We start from the raw sequence: 25,602 nt of genomic DNA on the forward strand, positions 1-25,602 counted from the left end.
TTGATGTGCTGCAACCCCCTGCTGTTCGTCTCTGCGAGCGGGGCCCCCAGCAGTGGACTTAAGGACCTGCACCCCTCTGACTCAGGCCTCATGTGAGCCACAAGCCCATCAACCCCCCCCCCCCCCCCGATTTGTTTTGCAGCCCCAGTAGCTTGGCCTGGGGGACACTGTACTTGTAGGATGGTGTTTTTTCCAGGGGTCTGCCCCCCAGTGCATGCAGGATCGGCAGTGAAGCCAGAGGGAGCCTCTCATGCTGCTTTCAGTCCAAGGATTTGAGAGGAGCGGAGACCCAGGGTGCTGTTTTAAGCCCTGCTGTGTGGGTGTTTCCCCTTCCACTGGCCATTGTCCCATCAGTTCTGTTGCGGGATCTGTTGCTGTTTGTGTTGTCACACCTCTCTCTGAGTTGACAGCCATGCTCTGGGGCTGCTGCAGGGCGGGGGAGCTGTTGGATGTAAATTCTCCTGGTTAGAAGTCGAGAGCAATCAGCTCAAGCCCCCTGTCTCTGTCAGGAGTGGAGGAGTTTTGCTGAGGCTTGGGTCCATTCCCCTAGTCCCTGATCCTGCTGTCTTCTCTGCTCCTGGGTAATGACCAAGGCCGGAAGATTCCTGGATCGGGTCCGAGCTTCGCGTTGACTCTGGTTGTGAGGGCTGGGGAGGGAGGGAGATAAATAAATGAAGGGAAACATGAGCCATGGAGCAGAAACGTCCTGCCCCAACCCCAGCAGGAACAAAGGCGCTAAGATGTCACCGCTTCAGAAGCTGGAGAGCCTGGCTGGGCGGATCTTCTACTGGGGGTTGCGCAGCGAGGCGGGGGCCCCGGCCAGCAGCGAGATGGCCCATGTGTCCGAGCACACTGCCACCTGGAATGAGCAGAGTGAGTTGGGATGGGAGCCCTGTTGGTAGGACCACGTGCAGCCCCAGATCCCAGGGGGTCAGGCTGCCATGATTCAGTGCTGGGGAAAAGCGATGCAGCATCTGAGTCCTAGTGGGGATGCGGGGGGTGGGGGGTGTCCCTGTGATGTAGGTGCCATTGAAGTTTGTGGTGGCTTCTGTGGGGAGACCACGGATTGAGTCTGGTCTGCCCGTCTCCCCCCTGGAAAGGTTCCCTGCGGGGCAGGGTCGAGGTGAGGGGGAAGCTCACTCAGCGGATGAGGCCTTAGGAGCTCTCGGTTCCCAGTCACCGCTGGCAGCAGCTTGACATCAAGGGACTCGTCTTCCTGCCGCTCCTGAGCCATCAGCCGTGTTGCGCCAGCCACGCGAGCCTCTTGCCATGCTGAGGAGCTGATGATGGCGCCGTGGAGGCGTGGGGTGGGACGTGGGCTCTGGAGATGGCAGCTCTTATGTCAGGAGGGCTGAACCCGCCAACCGAGTGTGACTTCTCTCCTCCCTGAGTGTCTGCGCCGGGCCAGAGTTCGTGTGGTGTGTGCTGGTCCATCGGCTCTCGCTGTTCTGCCGATGGTAGCTAATCCCACACACACACAACCCCTCCGAAGGGAGAGATTATCTTTGTTTTGTGATGGGGGGAAACTGACGTGCACGGAGGGGAAGTGACTTGCCAAAAGACTTGCAGACTTGGGGGCGGAGCTGGCTATGGAACCCAGGAGACCTGGCTCCCGATCTTCCATACTGGTTTAATGGTTAGAGCAGGGCCTGGACGTCAGGACTCCTGGGTTCTGTCCCCAGCTCTGGGAAGGGAGTGGGGTCTGTGGATTCTTCTCTTCCTCATTACTCCCTCTCTGTCTTTCTTCCCCTCTCTATTCCCACTCTCCCTCCATTCCAAAGGCCAGTCCCTGGTGTGTGGCCCCTCCCGTTCCCCCCACTGCACCTGGGAAGCTGCAGGCCAGACGCCTGGTTCTTGATCGCTGCAGATCTTTGGTGTGGGTGGGAGGCTGGGCGCTCGGATCCCTTTGCCCTGAGTGGCACAAGGACCCACTGGCTCCCCTCTGTGGGAGAGTCATGGCTACTTCCCTGTGCTGCTGGGACAGATTTGTGCCCTCTCATGTCACTTACACTTCCTCTCTGACATCCTGGCTCTCTTTCCTTCTCATCCACTTTCACTTCCTCCTTCTCTTTCACGCTCCCTCTTTCTTTCCCTCATTCCTTCCTTTTATTCCTTTCCCTCCTTTTAAGCGGCTGTGCAGTTAATTCAAGAGCACGAGCTGATCAACGCCCAGGTAACACTTGACAGGCTGCAAATAGGGAGCTGGGAGTGTGGGGGGGGTTTCATCTCTGATAGTCACAGCCCCCACGCTCCTCCCCAGCTGTGACTATCAGAGATGAAAACCCCCCCCACTCCCAGCTGCCTATTTGCAGCCTGTCAAGTGTTACCGGGGCGTTGATCAGCTCGTGCTCTTGAATTAACTGCACAGCCGCTTGGGTCGAGGTCACATCCCCACTCCGTGGCCCGGGCTGTAGTTTTGGGTGGGTGGGATTCCCATGGGGGATCTGGAAGTCCCCACGTGACCCTAAGCAGCTCTGCTCCCTCTACTGGGGGCTCTGGGCTAGCTCGGTGGGGGCGGGGAGGGGGGATGTGGGGGATGAGCTACCTCTGGCCTCCCGCCAATCCCAGGCCCCCTCTGGATGTTCAGACAAGGCTGGAACAATAGTGCTTGGCAGGGCAGCCAGGATTAAAATAGCAGATTGTAAAGCACCTGGTGCCAGCAGCTTCTCCGGCACCTTTAACCCTCTGCTGTCTCGGCCTTCCGAGTGCTGCCCCCAGATCCGGCGGGCATGGCGCGGGGGGCAAGTTAGCCCAGTGAGTGAGAACTAACTATATGCCACAGTTTGGTAGCACCAGGAGTCAGGACTCCTAGGTGCTCTCCTTGGCTCGGGGAGGGGAGTGGGGTCTATTGGTTAGAGCAGGGAGGCTGAGTGCCAGGACTCCTGGGGGCCCATCTCTGTAGCATCTGAGCACCTCAGTCAATGCATTTATCCTTACAGCTTGCCTGTGAGCAGGGCTATCATCCCCAGCGTACGAATGGGGAACCTGAGGCACAAAGTGACATCTCCAGGGTCTCATGGCAAGTCCGTGGCAGAGCCAGGACTCGAACCCAGGTCTCCTGATTCCCAGGCCAGGGTCTGATCCACTGGTTGGCACTGTTTCTGCCCACTTCTCTGATCCAGCAGAGCAAGGCACTGATACCGGGCAGGGCATCGGGGGTTTCCTCTGCTTAGTGTTGGGGGCAGCGCTGTGGAAGCTCCTAGGTGGAGCATCAGCAGTTAGCAAACCCATGCTGGGACTGGAAACTGTCAGGAGGGAGTAGGAGGGGCCCTTTGGGGATGTTGCCTTCTTTGCTAGCTGCTGCCTGTTAAAGAGGACAGACCCTCTGTGTCTTAGTTACACCACAGCTGCCTATCCAGCTGCGATCTGGAGTAACTGTTGACTGGCTGGAGGTCAGGAGACTCCTCATAGATCACTGCCCAGTCGCAACCAAAGCTCCCTCTGCAGGTTCCTGCCCGCCTCTTTGTCTCAGACATCCAGGCTTCGGTTAATTTCACACTAGATCAGCAGCCCTGACCCTCCCAGCTGAGAACCCCAACAGGGCTGCCATCCCTGCGCTGTCTGCCCTGGAGGGACCCTGCCCGTGGCTGGGATGAGGGACCCCTGGTGCCAGACCCTGCTCCCTCCTCATCTGAGGCTGCTACTGGACTGGCACTAGAAATCGGGGCAATTCGCACTAGGACCCGGGCCAGCAGCCGCTGTGTGAAACCAGTTTGCATCTCAAAGTGCCCTGGAGTTAGAATAAATTGCTCTGCCGACCTGGAGCCTGATTCCCACCTAGGATCCGCGTAGTAAAGATGTGCAGCCCCCACGCTCCCCCCACGAGCTGACCCTCCTGGTCTGTGCTCTGTTTCTCCGCTGCAGCCAGGTGGAGCTGTGGTGGTGGTGGTGGAAGCTCACAGGACTCTAGCTGAGAGGAGGCGTTTTAACCATCTGAAACAGAGCTGGCTGCTCTCTGACCTTGGGTAACTGAGACTCTGCTTCTTGGCGTTAACCCCTTTCTGCCTGCGATGGCCTCTTCCTCGCCCGCAGGTGGCAAAGCACGCTGGTCTGTTGCCTTGGTGGTGACTATTCAAGCCAGCGGGAAGCTGGATGCTCTGTGGGGGTTGAGGAGGAAGTTGGGTTTCCGAACCGCCATGCCTGGGAGCTCTCCTAGGAACTGCAGCGTGCCGCAGGGGTTGGGGGCTGACGCTTATGTCCCAGCGTGCAGCTCGGGGGTGCTGAGTTGCGGGGGGTCACTGCGCCTCGCAAGCAGTGCTGCACTAGGGGGCGCTGTGCTCCAGGCTGGGAGCTCGGTAGGCGGCGCTCACACCAGTGCTCCAGTGCGGCACCAGAGGGCGCTGTGCTGCAGGGAGCAGCGTGGGGGCTGCTCTCTCCCCTCCATCAGTGCTGAGCCCAGTGCCCCACCTTGGTGCCAGGGGGCGCTGTGCTGCAGGGTGGTGCTCTCCCCTCTCAATATGGACTCCGGTGCTGGGGGCTGATGCGAAGCCAATGGTGCTGTGACCCAGGCTATTCACAGGCTACGCCCAGGGTCGGCCCCAGCCCCAGCCCCAGCTCGCCTGTCTCCCTTCTGCCTCCTTAACCCCTGCTCCTGCCATTCCGGGGTCACCCGCTGGCATGTTCCACCCCAGAGGTGGCTGCAGCTCAGCATCCCTGCATACAGCTTGTCTGTCGCTAGCTTTGTGATGGGCTGGGAGGCCAGATGCTGTGTGAATACAAATGATGGCTGCTTTGCTGTGTGTCACCGGGAGGGGGCGCTAGCCAGGATCAGTGGAGCCGGTCTTGGGGCCAGGGGAGAGGGGGAAGGCTCTCGTATCTGGCTTCACTGTTTTCTGCAGGGCCCGTGTAACTGACTGATGAGCATGCGTGAGGGGTTCCCTGTCTGTGTCTGATGTGCTGAGGATCTGAATCTTACCGGCCGAGCCGGGGCTCTTTAGCTCAAGCTGGAGCAGCCCCTGCTTTTATCTCTCGAGGGCCCTGGTTCTGTCCCCCCTGCGCCAGGCAGCGCAGCAGCCAATAGCAGAGGTTTTGCACTTGAGCTGGTGGCTGGGCTGGGGGGTGCCACAGAATTAGGGTGTAGATGACATTGGGTCCTCGCAACAGCTGTGTAGGGACATTGAGAGAGTTCCCTCAAGCCGTAGCCTGAGAGCCAGGACTCCTGGGTTCCATTCCCAGCTCTGCGAGGGGAGTGCTGGCCCAGATTCTAAGGCTAGAGAAATTCACCCCCCTGCATCTGTATTGGTCGTAGTGGTGAGAGGCTGGGAGGCAGGGCTCCTGCGTTCTGTCCCTGGCTCTGGGCGGCGAGTGTTGTCTAATGGTTAGAGTAGGGCTGAAGGAATCAGGACTCCTGGGTTCTGTTCCAGCTCAGGGAGAGCAGAGTCTAGTGGTCGGAGCAGGGGCAGTACAGGGTATCTGTACTGAGGGACAGTACAGGATTGTTCCGGTATTAAGCATTCAGAGGGAAAGAGCCTCCAGCCTTTCCCTTGCGGGCAATGGCCCTTCTGGCTATCCAATCTCTGGCTGGTGGCGGAGGAATTTCCCCTTACGCTATTCCAGTCTCCCCTTCCCCTGCCAGAGCCTTTGCTGCTGCTTCCCTTGTCTGAGAGCAGCAGAAAGCAGCTTCCCCTCCTTAGCCAGCCTGACACTGCCTCCCAGCGTGATCTGCAGCCGAGGTACAGCTGGGCAAGGGATTGATCAAAGAGGGCGGGGCTCTCTCCAGCTTTTAGCTTTGGCCCCTCCCCTCACGCTCATGGATCGGCTCCAGAGCTGTGTTCACTGAGTGTGGCATTAAATCTGGCCACTGGGAAATCCATCAGGGCTGCTGCTGCTGCATCAGCTTCCAGCCCTGGGGCAAAAGTTCTGTCCTTCATCTGTTCCGACAGCGGGCGTTGGGGGTGAGGCAGCGTGCTGGCATCGGGATTGGAAACTCCAGGAGCTCCGTGCAGGATCCGGCTATAGCCTGGCGCTCTCTGGATGCGGGGATCCGGGCGGCGTTTGCCAAGGAGGGAAAAGCAAACCCTATAACAGGAACCCAGGAGTCCGGGGCAAGACTGACCTTGGGGAAGACACTGCTGTATCCAGGGGCAATAGGCGCTAACGGGCACAGACCCCCTGCGCCAAGGGAGCTTGAAGGCACCTGTCACCAGAGGATCCGGGCAGCGCGATGGGGCCCTCCAGCCTGGCATATACCCGTTCCCTCCGATGTAGCCGAGGGAGTGGTGGTGCCAGAGACACACCCTGGGCTGCACATGGAGGCCTTGAAGATGGGAACTGAAAACTTGACTTGGTTTGAAAGGCAGAGGCTCGAAGGTGAAGCATGAGGTTGGAAGCTGCTACCCACAAGCTGGCGTGCGCTAGGTTTCTGTAATCACGAATGTTGGGCCTAAAACTTGTCATGTCTCTTTAAGAGTAGTCTGCCCTCTGATTAGGAGGCTCAGGTCTCTTCCAGATAACTCTGATCTCTCCTAATTACAGATCCCTAGAGCCCTGGTGCTGGGCCCTGCTGGGCTTTGAATCAGGCGCTGATTTCCACTCCGCAGAGAATGGCTTTGTTAACCGGATCTGTGGTCCTAAGTGGTCCGACCTTCTCATGCATTTTCCTTTCTGTGTACCGGGGTTGGTGTCTGTCCCAGGTATTCAAATAATACCTCGTGGTGCTGCATCGGGTACAAGAGAACTGGATGCATTGTGATAAGCAAGAGTGCAGTTTAGCAGTCACAGTAAGGAATGGGAGTTGGGATTGCTGGCTCTGGGATGGAGAGTGGGATCTAGTGGTTAGAGTGGGGGGCCTGAGAATCAGAACTCCTGGGTTCTATTCCTGAGAGTCAGGACTCTTAGTGCTCTTCTCAATTCTTCTACTTCCTGTGCAACAATGGGCAAGGTCACATCTCCCTGCCTCAGTTTCCCTGCCCATAAAAAAGGAAATAGTACCTACCTCCTTGAAGGTCTAAGGAGGTTAAGGTTTTGCTAAGTTCCTTGAAAGGTGATACAAAAGATTAGCGGTATGAAAACGTCTCCATTAGCCGATATCCACTGGTGTTTTTCCTTGCACAGGTCAGTTTGTTAGTCTATTGTGTAATTAGACACAGTCAATTAGTTTCATATGCCAGATTCCTGCCATCTGACAAAACTGACAAGAATAGAAATGTGTTCATGGGTCTTTAAAGGGGCTCTCTCAGCTGAAAGGCCACTGAGCTGGAAAGGAACGTTATTAAAACAAGAGGATTCTAAAAATCCAGTTTGCCATTTACTATTTACGAGTTACCGTCAATGGCATGCAGGCTCCTGAAGCCTATAAGCCCTTTGGAAAATGTTATCCTGTTCCCACTATGGCTTTTGCTCATATACTAGGGAGCTGGGCATCTGTATAAAACCCTGAGATAGGTAAGTCTGTCTGCTTAGCAGAGGAGATCTCCCTGGTATCAATTTCACTCCTGCTGAAAGTAGATTTCACTCTAGGGCTCTCTCAGCTGCAAGAGGGGTGAGGGACCCTTCGTCTGTTTCAAGTGGGACTTAGTTTAAAAATAATTGGAATATTTCAGGATTTGTTTTTAGACAGCATTGGGGGATGGGGGTTAACCAAAACTTACATTTTTGGAGGCCAAATTTGAATTGGCTGCTCGTTAAACGGTTTGTAATTACAGTAGCCCCCAGAGATATTGATTGCAACCGAGGACTCCTTGTGCCTGGGTTCTGTACTTTCACCAGGGGGAGAGCTGTGTGTGCAGTGGAGGTGTTGGTTTTGGTAGGGTCTCTTTTTATATGCCTGTGCTGGGTTGTGTTTAGCACATAGCACTAGGAGGAAGAGGTGGGGAAGTCTGAGATGATCCTTAGATCCTGTGGCAATCAGTTCCACCCTCTTGGATGGGCTCCCAAAGAAGCTCTGTCTCTCTCACAGATGAGCTACACCTGGGTGGTAGAAAGTGCCGTGGGACTGGAGGAGCGGGGCTGTCAGCCACAATCCCCATCCCAGAGCTTTCGGCTCTAGGGGTCCCTGGCCCAGGCCCAGGGCCCTGAGGAGAAAGAACGAGACTCTAAGATGAGACAGGCCCAAAAAGGGAACAAATTATTGGTGTTGGGCCAAGTAAATTAGAGGCTGGTGGTGCAGAGAAGATTCCTCCATCACTGTCTGGGGCTGCCCCCAGTTTATGTAACTGATTAGCAGAGCCTCAAAAGTCTTCCTAGACCTCCAGAAGAAGGCAGAATGGCTGATCTCCCCTCCCAAGGCATTGATCTGGTGTGGATGATGCCAGGGAAGAACAGTGGGGGGAGGGGTGTCGCAGGTCAGAGCAACTGCACCTGTATTTGCCCCTCATGGTCCAGCCAGGGAAGCCACTTAGGCTTCTGGCTCCCAGTTATCACCTCTCTTGGGCAGAGACCTGCATCTCTCTCCTTCCTGCCCTGGGGATTTCCAGGCTGCACAGCTCCCTGCCTACACTGTGAGTTCCCCAGCAAGCCAGACTGCCTCAGCCGGCCTGCTTTTCCCTCCTTCCTCAGAGGCTACAAACAGCCCAGTCTCCACGGGTATAAGGTACCACACAGCTGTTAGCAAGCACATTGATTCTTACGGTAAAAGCATTGCAGGGAAAACCTCTTAAAAACCAGCAAAGAACCAGCACGCCTGCTAATAAGCTTTCCAAAGATCACCCCGCTTCCAGCCAGGTAACTCACAGGCAGTGGGTTTCTCCTCGGGGAGCAGCTTCCAGCAGCTGAGGTTTTGCATAACGGAAGCGTTACGTTTGCATACCCCTCCCCTTAGAGATTTCCTGGGAAATGTACTTAACTTTAATAGTTTCAGATGGTCCCTCAAAGCCCATAACCCTTCCCTGGGTTTCCATCGGAGACGTCACATACAGTCCCACAATAATACATAACCGCCTGCCTTTGTAATACAATGAACTCCTAAGCTACTTAAACTTAGTTCTGTAAGGTACGGCCAGGAGAGTGCAGGAAATTGTCTTCTCTGTCCCGTGTCCATGCAAGGATCCCTCTTCCCCGCCCCCTTGGGGCTGGGATCGATGGTGGGAGACAGTGGCTGGTGAGCCAAGCCTGTTTCTATAAATAGTCCAGAGAGAGTAGGAGACAAAGTGAAAGTAGGTCAGACAGACTGAGCGTCTGGGGGAAGCAGATGTGAATTCAATCCCGCTCTGTAGGGCTCCACGGGAGATGGGCTGTGGGGACTAGAGGGTGAAGGGGGTGTGGGCGGGGGTAGTTAGCCAGCAAATAGCTGATCCCTAAAACCCTTTCAGGGCTGCCCTGCCCTGTCCTGTGGGATCAGGGGAATCCCCGTAATCTTGGTCTCCTTCCCTCCAGCAGTGAATCAGTCACATCTGTAGGATGTTGTTCTGCTTCGCTGGTGCATTTCAGGCCCTCGCCTGGCCCATTTCTCAGCCCTTTCTGTAGGGCAGGGATGACAGGATTAGAGCGCAGTGATGCTGGGTTTCCACAGAAGTGTTGCTATTTAATGATTAAAGTGGGGGGCTCCTGCGGTTCTGTCCCCAGCTCTGGGAAGGGAGTGGGTTGTAGTGGAGAGAGGGGACCGGCAGGGAATTGACTCCTGGGTTGTGCATCTGTGACCCCAAGAACTGCAGCACCCAGATCTTGATCTAGGCTTTTAGCTTGTCCCCTCCCTGGCGTCTCAGCACCAATGATCCCTGGGGGAGGCAGTTAACTTTATGCACCTCTGGTGTGGGGGAGACTTGCCTGTGATGGTGGGGGCAGGGGGGAGCTCTGGGCTCAAAGCCACCCCCTGCTGCTGCTCTGTGCTTGTCCTCGCTGCTGCAGCCATTCCAATCCCGTGGGCGTCTCTTGCACTGTTAAGAGCTGCGGGACTTGTCCCTGTTGGGAGCAGCAGGAGGCAGCGAAGATAAAAGGGGCTCTCAGTACCAAATATCCCTCCAGATGCTGCAGATTGCTCCAACCCCCATCCCGCTTCCTCCCTCCCATGGTTCTGGGATCTGGCAGCAAGGACAGGGAGCCCGGCTGGTGAAGGAAGGATCACCTGGCTGGATGCCAGAGAGCGGGACACTTGGTTGGTCCCAGGCTGCTGCTGTGGAGGCTGTGGCAGGTTGTTTTAACCCCATTGTGGGCAAAGCCCAACTGGGGTTTGCAACTTTCACGGCTGCCTTCTGCAGCTCTGTGTGTGTGCACGGAGCACCCCCTTGAGGGCTGTTGGTGTCATTGATCTGTGAGGCCTGCATGGTTGAGAGAAGGCTACACACAGGCCTCTGCCCTTTGAGCTAAGGGGGAATCTCCTTCCCCTTCACCCCCCTTTGCTGGCAGCAGTAGTAGATCCCGTATCCTCCCATTAGGGCAACTTGATCCACGCATCTTAACGTCCTTTGACTGGAGGGTTGTACGAGTGTCTCCTTGTGGGGTGCAGGTTCTGTGTCGAGGGCGTGGACCAGGCACCCCAATGGCATGTTCAGTGGGGGGATAGAGGCACAAGTGCATCCCCTTGGTGCTGGGGGCTACATTAGCCCTCCCTGATGGGGCTGTTCGGTCTGTCCAGGGGCAGGCACGGGGGTGGGGATGTTGCGGGAGCGCACCCTCATGGACCTCTCTCCAGCCAATCCCCAGCTGAGCTGCCCTTTGTAGCCAACCAGGCACCGCCATCCTGCTGATACGCTTAAAATCCCCGGCCCTGTTGTGACTGTGTGCCTCTTCGCTGAGCCGGGGTGGGGCTGAATGGGGAGCTTTGTCCACCAGGCTGGGTGCCCCCCCTCCTGACTCCTCATGCTGCTCCCTCTCTCTTTCCCTTACAGTGAAGGAGTTCCTAGCCAAAGCCAAAGAAGACTTCCTCAAGAAATGGGAGAACCCCTCCCAGGTACTGTGCTCCCAACCCAGATCACCCCCCACCGCCGCCTAATCAAGGCCTTTGCAGCCCCAGGCTGATTACTCAGCAGTCACCCCCTGGATCTCTTTCCACCTTGCCACACAGCCTCCGCTGAGGGTCTGGGGTTATTTTTGCTCCTGGGGGGCGGGGCTGAGTGGACCATGTTGCTCTTCTGCCCCCCTTTCCCCCCCCAGTCTGCCCTCTGGTAACTGAAGGGCCAAGAACTCTGTAGGTTGAACTCCTCTCTGCTGTGGGAGGGGGACACTAACCATGTGGGACTCCTCCTGATCCAAGCTGTCTCCCCCTCCCGCATCCTCCTTCCGAGGCTTCAGCGCAGTTGTCCAGCCCAGCCCCAGATTGGCTCCCAGGGGGGTTGTGCTAACAGGGACCCTGTTCAAAGGGCCTCCATTTCCTGCCTGCGCTTGAGCGCAGTGCCCCAGTGCCCTGGGTCTGTCCCCTCTGGAAATCCCGCCTGGGGTGGTTGTGGGTAATTCCTGAGGCAGAGCTGCTGGTCCCTCTGCAGCACTGTCACTTTGCTAGTCCTCCCGCACACCCTGTGTCATTAACGCCATGGCACAGATGGGGAAACTGAGGCCCAGAGGGGAAAGGGACTTGGTCATGGGTATAGGAAGTTGGTGGCAGAACTAGGAAGAGAGCTTTTGACTCCTAGTCTCCTGCCCTCTGACCACTACACTTCACTCCCTCTCCTCACAGACCGAGGGCTAGAACCCAGGAGTCCTGACTCCCAGCCCCGCCCCCGCCAGCCCCACTGAATGGAGGTGGGCGGGTCGCCTGTCTGAAACTGGAGTTTGGTTCTGCCCAAGGAGCAGGGAATCCCTTGTCAGTGTCTCCTTAAAAACACAGAGCCTTCCTTTGGCGCCCTCTGGTGGTGAAATGTGACATCTACTTCTTCATATTTCCACCTCACCATCAACTGCGGAGTACAGGATCCGGCCCCACGGGCAGCCACCGCACTCCCTCGCTTGCCTGCGGCCCCATTAGACTGGGGGAGGGGGATGCAGCATCTGCTCAGCCTTGTTTTCAGGTCTCTGAGCCGCTGCGGCGCCCTGGACTCTGAATGGACTCGAGTGCCCAGCGCAGCACAGAACTAGGCCCCTTTGCAGTGTCCTGGGCTGCGCAGCCCAGGCCAGGGAACACTGTGGGAGCAATGTGGGGCAGCCCCCACTTGGAATGGGCACAATGCACTGTGGGGTGCTGGAAAATAGCATTGGCCTTCTCAGCTGCCAGCCACTCCCCAGGGTTGTGCCATGTCAGTTGCCTATCCAGAGAAGGCCATCCCACCGTCAACCTCAGCCTGGACCAGTCCACACAAGAGATCCACTTCCTGGACACTATGGTGCTAATAAGCGACGGTCACATAAACACCACCCTATACCAGAAACCTACTGACCGCTATCCTTACCTACATGCCTCCAGCTTTCATCCAGACCACACCACACGATCCATTGTCTACAGCCAAGCTCTACGATACAACCGCATTTGCTCCAACCCCTCAGACAGAGACAAACACCTACAAGATCTCTATCAAGCGTTCTTACAACTACAATACCCACCTGCTGAAGTGAAGAAACAGATTGACAGAGCCAGAAGATTACCCAGAAGTCACCTACTACAGGACAGGTCCAACAAAGAAAATAACAGAATGCCACTAGCCATCACCTTCAGCCTCCAACTAAAACCTCTCCAACGCATCATCAAGGATCTACAGCCTATCCTGAAGGACAGCCCATCACTCTCACAGATCTTGGGAGCAGGCCAGTCCTTGCTTACAGACAGCCCCCCAACCTGAAGCAAATACTCACCAGCAACCACACAACAGAACCACTAACCCAGGAACCTATCCTTGCAACGAAGCCCGTTGCCTACTGTGCCCACATATCTATTCAGGGGACACCATCACAGGGCCTAATCACATCAGCCACACTATCAGAGGCTCGTTCACCTGCATATCTACCAATGTGATATATGCCATCATGTGCCAGCAATGCCCCCTGCCATGTACATTGGCCAAACTGGACAGTCTCTACGTAAAAGAATAAATGGACACAAATCAGATGTCAAGAATTGTAACATTCAAAAATCAGTCGGAGAACACTTCAATCTCTTTGGTCACTCGCTTACAGACCTAAAAGTGGCAATTCTTCAACAAAAAAACTTCAAAAACAGACTCCAGCGAGAGACTGCTGAATTGGAATTAATTTGCAAACTGGACACAATTAACTTAGGCTTCAATAAAGACTGGGAGTGGATGGGTCATTACACAAAGTAAAACTATTTCCCCATGTTTATCTCCCCCACACCCACCCACTGTTCCTCACACGTTCTTGTCAACTGCTGGAAATGGCCCACCTTGATTATCACTACAAAAGGTTCCCCCCTTCTCCTGCTGGAAATAGTTCACCTTACCTGGTCACTCTCGTTACAGTGTGTATGGTGACACCCATTGTTTCATGTTCTCTGTGTATATAAAATCTCCCCACTGTATTTTCCACTGCATTCATCCAATGAAGTGGGCTGTAGCCCACGAAAGCTTATGCTCAAATAAATTTGTTAGTCTCTAAGGTGCCACAAGTCCTCCTTTTCTGTCTTCATATCAATGTTCTCAAGAACAACCCCAGTGCGGGGCTAGCGGGTGCTGTGCTGCAGGGAGTGGCGGGCTCAGTAGGGAGCGCTCTCCCATCACAGTCAGTGCTGACCCTGGAGGGGCTGCCTTTCTGGTGAGCTATAAAAACCAAAGCTCTGAGCCCCTCATGGTCAGTAAAGACCCCGCCGGTCTTGCAGTGCAAATCCCACTGTCGCGAGCAGGTTCCTTCCTGATGCCCCCAGGACCAGTCTGGCCCCACATCACATTTGTTTTCCCCCTTCCAGAACACAGCCAGTTTGGATCAGTTTGATCGAATCAAGACCCTGGGCACAGGCTCATTTGGGAGGGTGATGCTGGTGAAACACAAAGAGACCGGGAATCACTATGCCATGAAGATCCTGGATAAACAGAAGGTAAGACACTGGGGGCTGCTGCAGAGATCTGGCCTGGGGCTGTGGAATCCCCAGTGCGGGGCAGGGATTTGGGGCTGAACCCTGCGTGGGGACGCTGGAGAGGGGAGTGCGTGCGAGGCATAGGGGGTGCTGTGCCAGCAGAGGAAGATTTGATGTTGCTATTTCCTTTTCTCTCCCAGGTAGTGAAGTTGAAACAAATTGAGCACACCCTCAACGAGAAACGGATCCTCCAGGCCGTCAACTTTCCATTCCTCGTCAAGCTAGAGTATTCTTTCAAGGTAGGTGTCCTTCGCTTGCCAGCCCAGCCCTGGACTCTGTCTGCCCCCGACTCCCACAATCCCCTTGATATGTTTCCTATTTAAAACCAAAGCTGTGCTGAAGGGGTCGAAGGGCACAGTCTGCATCTCTTGTATCCTGAGAACAAACCTTCCTGGTGTGACCTCTAGGATCAGGTTTGGAGCTAAGAAAAATCAGTTTGGATCATTCCCCTTTTTCACTCTCTTCTGTTCTGCTTTTGACTCCAGGTTTTGAACAGTGATGCTTCCCCCCGCAACCTGGTCAGTTTTGCTTTCGTTCCTAGTCAGTTTTAGTTCCGGCTCCCATGCGCTGGCCCTAGGGCATGAGATCTGGCTTGCAGGGGAGTCTCAGAGGAAGTCCTAACTTAACTTCATGCAAAATTGGCTTTGTGGAGACTTTGAAACCATCACGTGGGATCGTTTCCTCCTGATGGAGTTTCTGTGAAAGCTAAAATTCAGGCCACAGCGATGGGGCTTGGAACCTCTTCCCTGAACCTGGATCTTGGGGCCTGTGAGCTACACTCTGTGTGTAGGAGGGAGAGCAAAAGTAGTTGTGCCTTAGAGCTGTGGCTGGTCTGATTAAAGAGGGGCTGGCTCTGAAGGGAGATCTGTCTCCTGTCTGTCAGCCTGAGGTTAGTGGGTTGTAGCAAGGAAGAGTTGTCAGCTCAGAGGAGGCTGCAGGATAAATTGCAGCCCCTGCGGGAGCCTGGAGGCTAGGGTGAAGGGCGTGTTAGCAGCAGGCAGTGCTGGCAGAGTCGTTTTCTTGGGGCCCCTCATCATTCTAGGGTTAAATAGCTTTGATCTTGGCCCTTGTCTGTGGAAGCTGCTACAATGGAAATGTCACTCCTGCTCAGTTCTGTGTAGCTCTCGGGTGACACAGTGGCACTGGGGCCAGCGGCTGCTGTCACACAGGCTGGCTCGCTGAGCCAATCGATTCTCCTATGACAGCGTAAAATAAATACCTGAATCCGCGGGTGTAAATATGGGAGAACTTTGTTGAAATCAATGTGACTGCTCTGGATTTACCCCTCTGAGCTAGGAGTCTGTCCTGGTACGTGCTGACTGGGCCCTATCAAGGTACCACTAGGGTGTTGGGGCCTGTTTAGTTGGTAGAGGGTCAGGAAGGCCCATGTCATGCAGACCAGAACTGCCTGAGCAGGGAGACCAAGGATGGGCTACGCTGCCAAGGCTGAGCTCCCTTCGTCCCCTTAGAGACAGCAGGGTTCAGGCATTGTTCTCCGTACACTCTTGGGCACCCACCTTTACCCTGGTCCTGGGGCTCAAGGGGTAACCCTCTTAATTTAAGCACCCACCCTCACCCTTCCATGGGCCCAGGGCGTCTCCTCACACTCTGCGGGTTTGCAGGGTCTTTTCCCAGTGAAAGAGCCTCACACAGAAATATCCTTAACCTCTGTTTATTAACAGTTACTGTCACGGACTCACAGGTCGTGCCCACTCTTGGCCCTGTGCAGGCCTTGGGGGGAACCCCTTCAGTGCGACAGCCCTTCTCCAGCTCTTCTCAGGGGTCCAGTCTCTCTCGGGGTTAAGCCCCTCCTTCTCCTGGAAACACACCTCTCTGAGCCTTAGCACACCTGTCTCTCACCGGGGGCCCCCTCGGGGAGTCCACTGGCTCTGGACCCCCGGGGCCTCCACTCCCAGAGGGAATAATGCAACCCTGTTCTCTAGACTGGAGCGCCTCTCAGCCAGCGTAAAACAGGAGGGTTTATTGAGCGTCTGAACACAGCATAGGAAACTCTCAGGGCCCTCAGGCCTGCCCTCCCCCAGCACAGCACATCCAAGTCTCCCCTGCATCCAGGTGAGCTCTGCCTGCTCTCTCTCTCCAGTCCCGAGGCCCCCTGCTTCCCAGCTGGGCATCTGATATCACTTCCTCCAAGCCCCGCCTCTGTCCATTGTCTTCTCTCCTGGTAAGCAGGGTTCCCTGGGCCTCCTCTCCTCTCAGCCCTCCTTTGGCCCCCTCTCGCTGGAACTGCCTGGTCAGGTGACCCGGGTCCTCTCTTCACAGCCCATTGTCTTCCCTCTGGCCAGAACCAGCTGTGACTCCTGAGCTGGGCCTCCTGGTCACCAGGTCACCAGTCGCTGGGGTATCCATTCTCCAGGCCATTGGCCGGGGTCCCAAGTTCCATCCCTGGTCCTCTGTAACAACAAACAACAGAGCCTGGGAATCAAGCAGGGAGAACTGGAAGTCCTGGCACAGTCAAGGAATTATGATGTGATTGGAATAACAGAGACTTGGTGGGATAACTCACATGACTGGAGTACTGTCATGGATGGATATAAACTGTTCAGGAAGGACAGGCAGGGCAGAAAAGGTGGGGGAGTTGCATTGTATGTAAGGGAGCAGTATGACTGCTCAGAGCTCAAGTATGAAACTGCAGAAAAACCTGAGAGTCTCTGGATTAAGCTTAGAAGTGTGAGCAACAAGGGTGATGTCCTGCTGGGAGCCTGCTATAGACCACCGGACCAGGTGGATGAGGTGGAGGAGGCTTTCTTCTGGCAACTCACGGAAGTTAATGGATTACAGGCCCTGGTTCTCATGAGAGACTTCAATCACCCTGATATCTGCTGGGAGACCAATACAGCAGTGCACAGACAAGCCAGGAAGTTTTTGGAAACTGTAGGGGACAATTTCCTGGTGCAAGTGCTGGAGGAACCAACTAGGGGCAGAGCTCTTCTTGACTTGCTGCTCACAAATCGGGAAGAATTAGTAGGGGAACAAAAGTGGATGAAAACCTGGGAGGCAGTGACCATGAGATGGTCGAGTTCAGGATCCTGACACAGGGAAGAAAGGAGAGCAGCAGAATATGGACCCTGGACTTCAGAAAAGCAGACTTTGACTCCCTCAGGGAACTGATGGGCAGGATCCCCTGGGAGAAAAACATGAGCGGGAAAGGAGTCCAGGAGAGCTGGCTGTATTTTAAAGAATCCTTATTGAGGTTACAGGGACAAACCATCCCAATGTGTAGAAAGAATAGTAAATATGGCATGCGACCAGCTTGGCTTAACAGTGAAATCCTTGCTGATCTTAAACACAAAAAAGAAGCTTACAAGAAGTGGAAGGTTTCAGAGATTGGTTAGTCTCTAAGGTGCCACAAGTACTCCTTTTCTTTTTAAGGAGTGGAAGATTATACATATGACCGGTGAAGAGTAAAAAAATATTGCTCGGGCACGCAGGAGTGAAATCAGGAAGCCCAAATCACACCTGGAGTTGCAGCTAGCAAGAGATGTTAAGAGTAACAAGAAAAGTTTCTTCAGGTATGTTAGCAACAAGAAGAAAGTCAAGGAAAGTGTGGGCCCCTTACTGAATGAGGGAGGCAACCTAGTGACAGGATGTGGAAAAAGCTAATGTACTCAATGCTTTTTTTGCCTCTGTCTTCACGAACAAGGTCAGCTCCCAGACTACTGCACTGGGCAGCACAGCATGGGGAGGAGGTGACCAGCCCTCTGTGGAGAAAGAAGTGCTTCGGGACTATTTAAAAAAGCTGGATGAGCACAAGTCCATGGGGCCGGATGCGCTGCATCTGAGAGTGCTAAAGGAGTTGGCGGATGTGATTGCAGAGCCATTGGCCATTATCTTTGAAAACTCATGGCGATTAGGGGAAGTCCCGGACGACTGGAAAAAGGCTAATGTAGTGCCCATCTTTAAAAAAGGGAAGAAGGAGGATCCTGGGAACTACAGGCCAGTCAGCCTCACCTCAGTCCCTGGAAAAATCATGGAGCAGGTCCTCAATCAATTCTGAAGCACTTAGAGGAGGGGAGCTGGGGGTCCATGGGTGTCAGGATCAGGTCATCCTGGGACTCCAGCTTCTGCACGGTGTGCTTGGCACGGTGTTAAGGTCTGGTAGCGCTGATGTTGGGCTGTGTCCTGGAGCTGGTTCCCAAGAACTTCCTTTTGGTCCCCAGTTTATAGAGTGAAACTTGAGTCCTGCTTAGCTCTACCTTAACCCATCATTTTACTGAAGTATTACAAAATACTTCTCTGACCAATCCGAACATAGTGTGAAACAATTCTTTACCCAGGCGTACCTTGCCACCTTTTTTGATGTACACCTGGCAAAATTAGTTATGGAACAGAAACAATCAAAGAACCAGACCGATAAACAATAGAGAAGCGGGGACCAGAAAGGGAAAACAATCAAGAGGTAGAGATTTCACACCCACACTGCAGCTAAGTGATTCCTTTGAGCATCCTAAGATCTGTTTCTTTGCCTGGTGATGCTGGGCACTCTTCGGACAGGAGCCTTCTTAACAGCCCAATATTACATTGTTTTGATATAATTTAGATGGAATGTGAGGATGTGACTTTCTGCTTCTTGGCTCCTGCTCTCCTAATGTGGCTGCAGAAAAAGGTCTCCGACCATCCAGCATGGGGCGCTGTGCCCATGCCCGGCTGGACCCTCTTTCCAGGGCTAGATGGAAACTGACACTGGGCTGGAGGGAAGGGGCAGTGGTCTCCGCGTGCGCGGGTGCTTAGTGCTCATTTTCTCATCACTGAGCCGGGTCGGGTCTCACTAGCGGAATGGCTTTGTTGGGCTCAGCGGAGTTACTTCGGAGGCTGCTCTTTGACTTTGCAGCCGTGAGAGAGGATGGAGCCAGCCTGGTCAATTTCACACTCTGCTTTTGACAAGTTTCACTTCCTGCTTCTGTTCTTTTGGGGTGTCCGACCTGGCGGCACGTTGGGTTTCCCCTTTGATCATAGATGTCGCAGCTGGGAAATCCATCTTGTCCCCGCCCATCCCTGCCCCTAAACCGGAGGAGGGGAGGGGTTGAATTTTCTAGGGCTCTAGTACGAAATACTCCAAGCAAATAAAGCTTGCGCCCCCTCATTAGTGAGTCTGTTCCCCAGCCGCGTCTGTGCAGCAACTCCCACTGCAGGTGTGTGCCTGGGACCTTCGGCACCACGGCGCAGCCCCTCTAGCCCTTGAGCCAAAGGAGTAACAGCAGCAGCTGGTGGCTGTAGTAGGCTGTCATCTCCCAGACAGCAGGTTCACTGCATTGTGTGCTATGGGGAAGCCAGGCCAGTGCATCAGGCTCCCTTGAGGCATGTGGGGTTAGTGCCCTGAAAAGGATGGGGCTAATAAAGGAGCAGGGGTGTGGTGAGCAGCTTCATCCCGGTGTCACAGGCACTGACGGGGGGCTGGAGTGGCTCCATCCCTTGCACTCAGTTTTTGCTGCATTTCCTTCTAGGATAACTCCAATCTGTACATGGTGATGGAATATATCCTGGGCGGGGAGATGTTCTCCCACCTACGGCGGATCGGGAGGTTCAGGTGAGCGTTGCCACGGGAGCCGATGTTGGGGACAGTGTTGCTAATGGTTAGAGCTGGGTGGCGGTTAGACTCCTGGGTTGTATCCCTGGCTCAGGGAGGACAGTGGGATCTAGCACTTAGAGCAGAGGGACTGGGAGTCGGGACTCCTGCGTCCTATTCCTGCCTCTGCCATTCACTCCTTGTGGGAAGGGGGGAGAATTACTCTGTGCCTCAGTTTCCACAGCTGTAAATTTGGGATTGAGTTCAGTAGAGAACTGGACCTTTTATCCACTAGCAGCATCTGCAGCGACGCTGGCTTTGATCCTCCTACTGCAGGGTGTGACCTGATCCCCAGCTGGGCTGGTCAGGAAGGGATTCCCCATGGGGAGAGCGGCTGAGGTCTTCTGCCAGCATTAGCCACAGTCAGTGGCAGAGATGCCAGGACTAGATGGAGTCATGCTGGAAGGAGCTGGGGGTCCATGGGTGTCTGTATTGAGGCTAGGGGCGAGACGCTGGTCTGGGTGGGGCTTGCCCTGGGTTGCCAGGCTGGATGGAGTCAGGGGTCTAGCAATGGTGGGTGGGATGTGTGTACTAGGGCTAGTGGTCTGGCTTGGGCAGATGGGGCCACCGGGCCGATAAGGGTTGGGGCATCTTGCCTGAGGATCTATAAGGAAGGTGAAGGTGTGGGCGGCAGGAGGCCGAGGGTGCTGGGCTGGCTGAGAGGGGGCAGATCTGGCCCGGGATGCCCACGTTCTCCTCCCACCTCATTGCAGTGAACCTCACGCCCGGTTCTACGCTGCTCAGATCATCCTGACCTTCGAGTATCTGCACTCGCTGGATCTCATCTACCGAGACCTGAAGCCAGAGAATCTCCTGATAGACCAGCAGGGTTACATCGAGGTGACGCTGCCGCCCCCTCCCACTCCTTCCCGTCCCCATCCCAATGCTGGCTCCTGGCTCCCTGCAGTGATCTCCTGCCTGTCTAAGTCTCTCTCTGTTGCCATCCCCTTCCCAAAGCCAAAACACCCCCAGAAATATAACACGGCCAGAATACATCACAATCATCTGCTTCCCCCTTCCCCTCCTGCTGTCACAGCTTCCGGGCTGATCCAGCTTCTCCCCTTTCTCTGTTTTGGCTCCAGGTGGCCGATTTTGGTTTTGCCAAGCGGGTGAAAGGCCGAACCTGGACTCTGTGTGGGACCCCAGAATACCTGGCCCCCGAGATCATCCTCAGCAAGGTGAGCTGGGGAGGGCCTGTCTGCTGCCTGATCTCTAGCTAATCCCTGGCCACAAGGTGGTTTCCCCCCACACCTCAAATATTCAGTGCGTGACACTGGCCTGCTTTCCCCGGGCAGGGTTATCACAAGGCTGTGGACTGGTGGGCCCTGGGTGTCCTCATCTATGAGATGGCAGCTGGTTACCCCCCATTCTTCGCGGACCAGCCCATTCAGATCTACGAGAAGATCGTCTCTGGCAAGGTATTTGGGCTCAGGGAGGGGACACTTGTGTGATATTTTGAGGGAGGGTTCACCAGCAAAAGTGGGGTGCCAAGTCTCAGCAATGGACCAGAGAGATGCTCACACACTGCACCCCACACATGCTAATTCCCTTCCATGCTACCCCAATCCCCAAGACATGGGCATCCTCCCTGTCATGTATCCCATTCCCCTGCACCCCGACACATAGACCCTCCCTTGCCACATACCCCTGTTCTCCAACACATGGACATCCTCCCCATTGTGTCCCCCACACATATCCCTACTTCCCCAACACATGGACTGCATCCCCCACCCCATCACCATTGGGCTCCCTGTAACTCTCATGGGGACTCCTGGAACCGGTGCCTTTGGTTTTCTTATACACTGTTGTGAATTGCAAAACTCTCCTCAACCCTGTTGTGTTGCAAGACTAAACATTCCTTAAAGACTTCCGTCATCTCCAGGCACTGGTAGAGCACTCATCACCATAGTAACCAAGAGCCCATAATATTCCTCTGCCCACCCCAGCGCCTTCTCGCCAAGGATCTCCAAGCACTCATGGTGGACACGGTCAGCTTTAAACCTAGTGGGGTTTTAAAAAAACAAAGTTGTGTGGCCTAGTGGAACTCAACAGGCCTGGGTTCTGTTCCCGGTTCTCCTACCAGCCTGCTGAGTGACCTTGGGCAAGTCACGTCTCCCCGTGCCTCAGTTTCCCCTTATGTAAAATGAGGATAGTGATGTGGCAGCCCTGCTTTGAGATCTGTGGAGGAAAAATGCTCAATAAGAGCTGGGGGGCTGCTGCTAATGAACCATTTCAGCTCCTGTGTCAGTCCTCAGTAGCCTGAGGACTAGCTTCTTGTCCACTCATTGTCCTGGAGTGTTTTTAAAGGGCTTGTTATTTATTATTAGGTGTATTACAATAGTGCCTACAAGCCCCAGTCATGGGTCAGGACCTCCCTGTGCTATGGGTCTCTACATTACTAGGTGTATTACGGTAGTGCCTAGGTGCCCAGGTGTAGCCCAGGACCCCCCTGTGATATGGGGCTGTACATTATTAGGTGTATTATGGTCATATCTCAGCCCCCAGGCATAGCCAAGGACCCTCTTGTGCTAGGGGCTGTACATTACTAGGTGTATCTATGAATCTAGCCACGAGGGCAGGGCAGATAAAAGCCAGACCTCTGTCTCTCCTCCCCACCCCAGGTCCGGTTCCCTTCTCACTTCAGCTCAGACCTGAAGGACCTGCTCCGGAACCTGCTGCAGGTGGACCTCACCAAACGCTTTGGCAACCTCAAGAACGGGGTCAACGACATCAAGAACCACAGGTGGTTTGCTACCACCGACTGGATCGCCATCTACCAGAGGAAGGTAAGAGGGCGGCGGCAGGCAGAGGAGGGCCTGGGTAACTCCCACCTTGTGCAGCCTCCGTCAGCAGGAATTGAACCTGGGATCATCAGTGCCCAGGCCTCTAGGAGCGCATTGGTTCCTGGGACTCTGTAGCAGGGTGTTGTGGCTGGGTGCAACCACTAGGGGGAGATATGCTCACCCAGCATTGGTTTAAAGTCGGGAGCCCTCAGTCACCTGTTTGTAACATGGTGGCAAAAGCAAGGTCCTGTCCCCACCCCCTGAGGACAACAGCCTACTACTGCTGCTGCCAGCTAATGGCATTATTTCTCCATGTCTGGTGGGAGAGGGCTGGGCTGAAGGTCCTGATTAAAACCCTCCTGATGATGCAAGTGGGGGCTCTTACGGGGATCCAAGGGGCTCATGACCCCCTGCCCTTCCCTGATTGCAAAGTGAGAGGAGGGGGTTCTGGCTAGATAAAAGGAAGCTTGAGGAGGCGCTGATCCTGCATCCCTCACCTTGTTGCGTAGGGGCCCGATCCTGTTTCCCTTAAGAGTGCTGGGGGCCCTGATCCTGGGCTCCTAAGTGGGGTCATGGGCTCCCCCTTCCATGATTGCAAAATGTGAGGGTTTCTGGCTGGATTGGGGACGGGGGGGTTGATCCTTGCCTGCCTTGTTGCAAAGTTGGGGCCTGATCGTGCCCCCCAGCAGACCCAGGAATGTGGGGGGGTGTACAAATGTTGATCCCTCACCTCGTCCCTAACCTCCCCCGCCCCTCCCTTTGCAGGTGGAAGCTCCCTTTATACCAAAGTGCAAAGGCCCTGGCGACACGAGTAACTTTGACGACTACAAGGAAGAGGAGATCCGGGTCTCCACCACTGAGAAGTGCGCCAAGGAGTTTGCTGAGTTCTAGGGCCAGCAGGGCGCCCTTCCCCCCGCCAGCCCCCAGGAGGGCATGCACGGAGCAGGTGGGGGCGGGGTTGGATTTGACCCCACCCCGCCCCGGGAAACACGTCTGTGTCCTCCGACAAAACTTGTGTCACTGCCCCCACTTCCTCTTTAACAGTGTGCTTCATTGTAAACATATTTGAAACAATTACCAATAAAGTTTTGGGTTACTATGTCTCATTCTGGCCTGAGAAACCTTTCATTAAAGCCAAACTGTCCATGAAAAGTTGTGTTGTCTATAAATCTGCATTTTCTAGCAATAAAACTACCGCCCAGCTCTGCCTCTGGCTGCCACTGCCTGTACGAAGGAACCCGGCTGCAATTATTTAACGTAACCTTCGTATTGTTACTCGTAGCAACCTTTGTGCTTTGGGCACAAGGCTGACACTCTTTGTGTGTGAGGATTTTTTTCTTTTTCTTAAAGCACCAGTCACCAAATCATGCGAGTTTGATTAAAAAGCAATCAGGGCTTGTCTGCATGGGGAAATTTGACTGGAGTCGCTATGTTCCACTGTAGCTCTTTCTGTTAATTTCCTCAGGTGGAAAAACCTTCCCTGTCTCGCCCCCTTCACTGCAGAGAAATCTTGAACCAGGTGACCTTTTAAACGTCCCCACAGCAGGAAGTGAATAAAAACACCCTGCCAAGTATTTATAAAATCTCACGATTTTGAAGCCAATCTCAAGATTTGGTTTGAGGCCCATCGTTATTTTTCACCGGTCAGGGTTCGCATCGCTGCAGCGACAGGAGCCAGGCAAATAGCCTTCCGAGTTTGCCCAGTTTACGCTTTGCAGCATTTTCTCGGGTCTCTGTTGCTGTCTGGCTATGGGCAGATCCCCCTGTTTGTTAGGCGTGGGTCTTAAATGAGTGGGGGGCCTAAAAAGGGAAACATGGGTGTGAAAATTGGCAGAGGATTTTGGGGTGGGGGCTGGCATTGGGCCTAAGCTACTTTTAGTTCCTTTTTAAAAAATCACTGAGATTGCATGTTGACTGTCTTTAATGTATGTGTCAGGTATGATCCCCCTCTTACAGAGTGGAGCACACACAGAACCCAGGCGTCCTGGCTTCCAGCCCCTCCCCTAACCACTAGACACCACTCCGCTCCCACCGCTGGAAATAGAACCCAGGAGTCTGGATTCTCCAAGTCCTTTTCTCCACCCCGCCTACATTGGCTACACCTCTGCAGACTGTCCCCGTCCACCATTTTGGATGCCTTCCATGATTAGCGCAGCAGGGCGGCTTCAAGCATGGCCCCTCCTTAATCCACCCCCCCCCCATGTCAGAGGGCATAGGACTGATCATGTGACTGGCTACTATTTCCAGCAATACCAAGGGACCATGTTCTAGTGGTTAAAGTGGGGTGCATGAGCATGGGGGTAGGGTTGTGTACTGGGACTCCTGGGTTCTAGTCCAGCTCTGTGACGGGATCTACTGAGTAAGGCCAGGGCAGCCGGAGCTGGGAGTCAGGACTCCTGGGTTCTAGAGGGGAGTGGGCTCTGGGCGTTAGGATCGGATGGGGCTTGGAAGTCAGGACTCCTGGGTCCTGTGCCACCAGCTGTGTGACCTGAGCCCTTCTCTCTGCCTCATTTTCCCATCTATGAAGTGATGATAACCAAGGCTGCTGTTCTCGCCCCTGCCCCCCCATTGACCCCCACTTCCTTCATCATGCCTGGCTGGAGCCTCATACCCCAAGATGTCCTGCACGGAGCTGTGCCTGGTACCATCCCTCAGGCCAGGGGCCGTTGGTTGAGGCTGGTAGCCAGATAAGAAACTAGATCCTCAGCTGGCATCAGTCTTTCGTCTCTGTGGACTCTAAGGGAGTGGTGCCGATTGACACCAGGTGATGCCAGTGGCATGATGTGAATTGGGAATCTGGGCCCAGGCTATCTGAGAAACAGGTCTGACTGCCAGGTAGCTCCAGAGCTGCAAATCCAACCCAACAGCCATGGGGCTGCACACTCAGGGTGAACGGCTCAGTGGTGTTTTCAGCTGGCGCCAGCCAGCCATGCAGAGAGGGAAAGCGGCTGCTGCCAGTCTGCCAGCTGTGCTGCAAAATCCTGCCAGCGGGGGAGTGGGCCAGCAGCAAGGGCTCTTAAGGGCTTTCAGGATTTTGCTGCCACAGTCCTGGGTCCTGGCAGCTGTCTGGGACTTGGGCCCTGTGGTCCTGTGTCTCACCAGAAGGGTGCCCCCACCCCCCCACTTAGGAGTTCAGGCTCCCTGGCTCATTTGGGCCTGGCTGTGACTAACCAGGCCCCAGCCAAAAGAGCTAAAGTGAGTTGCTTGCCTCAGAGGCTATGGTGGCCCATCTGCTGGGGGCCAGAATGAACTGCAGCAAGGGGGCCCCTGAGGCAGCAGAATGGGGGGCAGCGGGTAAGAGTTCAATTGCCACCAGCAGCCCCCCCAGGGCAGACAGGCTCCTG

At 54.8% G+C, this 25,602-nt stretch overlaps 1 pseudogene across 1 annotated transcript; it reads left to right on the top strand.

The window, feature by feature from the left end:
• Nucleotides 1–671: 671 nt before the first annotated feature.
• LOC140900655 (cAMP-dependent protein kinase catalytic subunit alpha-like) lies at nucleotides 672–23,150 on the top strand (annotated as a pseudogene). The gene is made up of 11 exons (XR_013634862.1): nucleotides 672–873; nucleotides 10,764–10,825; nucleotides 13,724–13,852; nucleotides 14,032–14,128; nucleotides 14,213–14,304; nucleotides 19,354–19,436; nucleotides 20,189–20,315; nucleotides 20,558–20,653; nucleotides 20,771–20,893; nucleotides 22,097–22,261; nucleotides 23,024–23,150. The product of XR_013634862.1 is annotated as a cAMP-dependent protein kinase catalytic subunit alpha-like (transcript).
• The last annotated feature ends 2,452 nt before the right edge of the window (nucleotides 23,151–25,602 follow it).

The sequence above is a fragment of the Lepidochelys kempii genome, chromosome 20, assembly GCF_965140285.1.
Source record: "Lepidochelys kempii isolate rLepKem1 chromosome 20, rLepKem1.hap1, whole genome shotgun sequence".
Classification (NCBI taxonomy): Eukaryota; Metazoa; Chordata; order Testudines; family Cheloniidae; genus Lepidochelys; species Lepidochelys kempii.